Source organism: Pinus tabuliformis, chromosome Q (assembly GCF_031772625.1).
Source record: "Pinus tabuliformis cultivar Carrire ecotype Pingquan chromosome Q, CPIR1, whole genome shotgun sequence".
Taxonomy (NCBI): domain Eukaryota; kingdom Viridiplantae; phylum Streptophyta; class Pinopsida; order Pinales; family Pinaceae; genus Pinus; species Pinus tabuliformis.
Genome location: NC_142296.1, coordinates 1,033,206,599 through 1,033,212,000, shown reverse-complemented (window position 1 = coordinate 1,033,212,000; position 5,402 = coordinate 1,033,206,599). Strand labels below are relative to the sequence as shown.

The 5,402-nt window shown below is 36.9% G+C and overlaps 1 long non-coding RNA gene across 1 annotated transcript; it reads left to right on the top strand.

The window, feature by feature from the left end:
- The first annotated feature begins 797 nt into the window (after positions 1–797).
- On the top strand, positions 798–1,187 carry LOC149223027 (uncharacterized). Its single transcript, XR_016248944.1, has 2 exons — positions 798–931; positions 1,125–1,187. It is a non-coding gene; the product is annotated as an uncharacterized LOC149223027 (long non-coding RNA).
- Positions 1,188–5,402: the final 4,215 nt, after the last annotated feature.

Below are 5,402 nucleotides of genomic sequence, written 5' to 3'. Positions count from 1 at the left end.
GCTGGTGCCGAAGAGGATTTGCTGTCTCGTGCAGAAGCTTTCACATTCAAGCTTTGGCCTGATGATGTGGATTGCATGATGTGCTTTTTATTGTTCACTGATGAAATATTTGATGCATTTTAAAAAGAATTCTGAGAAATAGTTTGACAAACCATCTAATAGTTCTAACAGATCACTTGGTGAAAGCATTGCTTAAAGCATATTCAGAATAATATTTGTATTGTTGTGCAGGTAATGAAGTATGGTACAAATGAAACACTACCAGACCAAGCCTTAAATGGCCATTCAGCACAGGTGTTATTTTAGCCAATTTAGAACTCAGCAGCTCCCTTAGCTATAAATAATTCCAGCCTGGAGGTGGGGAGAAAGAATGAATCAAAGTGTGCACCAGGACCGGCTATTGGTGACAAGTACAAGGCCTCAAACTTCCCAGCCTTGGTTTTGAGAATTGGTTCTTGGGAGGTAATATGCATAAGAAATTAATACGGCTAAGTTTGCATATTAAATTCTTCAATCTTGTCAGAACATATTAAATATTTTTTGTTCACCTGAACAAGCCTTTTGATAGCCATTGATGGAAACTCATGATATGGTAGTAAGTAATGCACATTTAGCAAGATTGCATTGACATAAAGATGCTGATGATGCCAGCGTATTTCAAGATATGAAGGAGACTTGGTGGTAAAATGCTATGATGCAAAGCGTAGACTTGTTTGGGAAGTCTTGGAGGGTGGTCAGAAGAGCAAGATGGAGATTCATTGGTCAGATATAACCTCTTTGAAGACCATTTGTCCCGACAATGAACCTGGTACCCTAGAGATTGAAGTAAGCATCAGGTTTTGCTTATTTTTTGTGTCCTACTTGAGGCGGAGTTGAAGTGCAGGTGCTTTTGATATTTCTATACCAGTATCTTTTCTTCTGTATCATACAGGTACGACTTCCATGAACTTGAACGGGCCCTTCAACAGTTTCATTGCCTCCAGAGGGGTTATTCCCATGTATATCACTATAACACAGAGGCTGCCATTCTTTGAAAATACTTTGGACATTGCTCATTCTATGCATGTCTTGAGCAATTGGATTCCCTCACAGCTGCTGGAATTTGTACTCTATGATATCTACAGGATTCTGAGGCCTGGAGGCCTGTTCTGGCTAGATCATTTTTTCTGCACAAAGGATCAGCTGAAGATCTATGTGCCCATGATTGAGCAGCTAGGGTATAAGAAGCTGAAATGGTCTGTTGCCCCTAAGTTGGATAGAGGGCCCGAGCTCAAAGAAATGTATATCTCTGCTGTCTTGGAGAAGCCACTTAAGAGGCAGTGTGCAGGCTACTTGTAGATGCAGTTTTAAGTTTCATGGGCTTAAGGCCCCTTAACTTAAAACAAATAAACATTTCTCTCTGTAATGTATTTTAATTTTCAATTATGGGAATATATATGATGCCCTTGCCTGTTTTTAAGATATTTTCCACTTTCAGTGTATGGTTCATGTATCTGGGTTTGATTTAGGGCTCCAAGATTTTCATATTCATATTAATATATAAAACACATCTGCAATTTGAATTTCTGGATTTTCTACCGTGCCATGGTTTTCATTGATTTTTGAAAAAATGTGGATGGTTCGTCTGTAATGGTCAAGGGCTGAAATTCAATGGCCATGTTTAGTAGGTTTTGACTGCAATGGCGAAACTGCAAATTAACTGGAATTCATCGAGATAAGCTTATCAAGAGAAATGATAAGCTTATCTCATGACAAATAGGAAAAACGGTGATGTTGAATTCTAGAGAACAAATTGATTAAAATTAGAAGCCCAAAGGACATGGACCAAGAGCATTTTGTGCGCCAAATCCAAATGTAGTCATTTTGAAAGAAAATGGCACTTTTGAAGAACTTCATGAGTACTCAGATCCTTCAACCAATGAAAGAATTCAAGAATCAAATGTCCTAGAATGCATGCAATGTGAAGAGATCATACAAACTTTTACTCCGTAAAACTATGATGAACATGAAAATTATGAAAAAGATCAAGAGAATTTCATTCAAACAAGAGCTCAACTAAGTAGGTTCAAGCCTAGAAATCAAGTAGGTAAAGGAAAAGAATTCAATAATACTCCTCATTCAACCCTTCATCAAGCTAATGAATAGCATACAAGGAACAAGCTAATGCAATGATGAAGATGACTTATAACATAATGAATGAATTGATAGAGCTACAAATTACTCATTCTTTTGTTAAAGTGATTAAAATACCTCAACAAAAGGAGAACTTGTTGAAAGCCTAGGAGAATACAAATCCATCAAGCTCAAGAATAGAAACAACTTTTATCAGTAGTTAACAAAGACCCAAGTACCTCCACCTAGAGTAAGAAGAAAGATACTCCTTTTTATCTCTCTCAAAAATCATGATTTTTATCTTACATAATTCCATGGTCCATAGTTGTCTACAAATAATATAATGCCACTTTCAATTATGAAGTTTTTAGGATTGGAACACCAAATATTATGAAGCCCCAAAAAAGTATACACGCTACTGGTTCAAAATAGATTCCTTCCTATGATAAAAGTAAAGATTTTTGTGCATGGATAAGCTCTGCTCCACATATAAATACAATCTTCTCTCTGATTGTAGTTGACTTTCCAATGGCTTATGGAGTTGTTGTTGGTTGTGATTAATCAAATAGCTGATCGTACCTACGGTTGTATAACTTTGTTTTACTTTTGTATGATCTATGAAATGGATTTTGAAGGGCTGTAAAGCTTTCAAATGAAATATTTGCTCCGGATCTATCCTATACAAATTTGTGACAGAAATAGCGACTAAGATGGCCATAAAGTGATCTCTTACTTCCAGATTAAAGGTTATTTGGGCACAAGTACCATGCGAAATTATATACAAAGGTTCATTAAATAAAAAAAACAGTTATATTCACTTGGAGCTGGTGCCGAAGAGGATTTGCTGTCTCGTGCAGAAGCTTTCACATTCAAGCTTTGGCCTGATGATGTGGATTGCATGATGTGCTTTTTATTGTTCACTGATGAAATATTTGATGCATTTTAAAAAGAATTCTGAGAAATAGTTTGACAAACCATCTAATACTTCTAACAGATCACTTGGTGAAAGCATTGCTTAAAGCATATTCAGAATAATATTTGTATTGTTGTGCAGGTAATGAAGTATGGTACAAATGAAACACTACCAGACCAAGCCTTAAATGGCCATTCAACACAGGTGTTATTTTAGCCAATTTGGAACCCACGAGTGCTTTATCTTGATTGTGGTCTTTTATCAAAAGGTGGCAAATCACTTTTAGACAATACTTTTATTTCAAACTGGCGATCAAATGCAAAAACAAATTTGTTTCTCCGCGGCTCTCTCCGCTTTTTTATGAAACTCTGCTTAAATGTAGTTAACTATTTATCATGCTGGAATCGCGGCTCTCTCCTCTTTTTTATGAAACTCTGCTTAAATGTAGTCAACTATTTATCATGCTGGAATCATACAACTGTTTCCTTGATATATACCAAACGCTAGAAGAGAATATGAAGAGGAAGAGCAAGTTGCTTTCCCAAGTTCTTGATCACATGATATTGCTTCTTCTAATGTATTTCTGTGAGACACTGAGGGATCTTCTAACACCACAAATTGTTCAGCAAGAGATTCAGAGGACTGCAACACCCGCCTCTGTGTGGTAGATCTGTCAGAAACAACCAACTTCAAGAGTTAGATTCGTAGATCTATTACTTGATTAGAAGAGAAAATGAAGATTAAGTGGTTACTCTAGAGTCTAAATGACAAAATAAATCTTTAATTACGAATGGAATAACAAGCAGATACGGTATACAGTAAAATCGCGTTATTTTTATGGCTGTGAAATGTAGAATTTGTGTACGGTGTCCAAACTCTTTGTAACAATGATAAGGACTTGGCATCTTCTTCAATACACAAAATAGGGTTCCTTGATTTTACTAATATAGATGACATATGATGCCCACTGATTGTCTTTTCAAGGCTTGGAAATATATGCATACAAAATCTCGACTTCCTTAAATTATGAACGACCTTAGAACTGTCCTTTAAAAGATTCTCTGCTTCCTTACAAATATGTGGAATGACAAGTCCACCACCTTTCTTCTTTTATAGCCCGGAGATCAAGAAATCACAGCTCCAATGACCTATACTGGTCGGCCAAATTCACAGAGCATGACAGTATATAGCAGTGCTTTATGTGACATAGGCTTCTTGGCCTTATTACAAGCACAAGGAATAAGTAGGCATCTTCTTAGATAAAACAATCGACATTAACAAAACTTTCTCTCTTCAATAACTCAGAGAACAAAGATGCATGAATAGGTCAGATTCACTGTCTGAATTGAAGAGCAAGAGAGAATATACGACAACAGGGAGAGACCATGCAGAGCAGATATGTACATTCATATGGATCTAGGCAGTTCCATGTAGTTTACAAAACAGTTCCATATGTTCATGCAGATAGGGCCGTGCAATCCATAAAGCAACACAGTCCAGACATACAGCATGCCATATCTTCTCGGGCCAACTGTACTGCTCAGTTTAGGGTGATTTGTTGACCATAGAGCTGCTGGATTTTAGCACACTGTGAAGGTTTCTTCGTAAGTGTTTTTGAAAGAATGAAAATCTGATTTTGAAGGAGAAATTACCTCTGTATGTGTGAAACTGTTTTATGCTTCCACTATTTAATTTCCAGCTATTGTGTGATTGATGATATGGCCTGAAATTTAATTTCTGGTTAATTAAATTCAGCAAGTTATTTGTTTAATTAAGATCTTAAGGGCATTAGTCATCTGGCCATTCTTACTATAGTGTGCCCTACCCTAATGGTAGTAACCCTCAAAGGGATGAGGCCAGCGATCATGCATGTTGGATTTTGTGAAGTGCAGGTGTGCCGCTCTTTAATATTAAGTAGTCCACCATAACATTTCTGCCTCCATACCACAAGATCGAGAACAGAGTAATCCTTTCTCCAAGGTTGGCTTCATGAAATGACCTTTGGCATATTCTTGTGTTCTTGCACTTTTCTTGGCCTCCTAGGAGAATAAAGTTATTTTCAAAAGACTTATCCAAAAGCATACTTATGCCCAGAATGTAAAAGAGAGATAGCTCCATTGCATAGCAGACCTTTATTGTTTCTTGTGCTCAGAACAATAGGAACACTTGGCTCCTTCTTAATGTGGTTCAGAGAACTAGGCCAACAACTTGGTTCTTCATTGCTCCATAGGACTCTCTTTAATTCATTGATCAAATCCAAATAAATATATGTATCCCTAGAGTCACTTATTTGATCCTCAACAAATTTTCTTGTTGGACATCTTTGTTTACAAGACTTGAATTTATGTGAGCACAGGTGACTGGATGGAAGGACTGC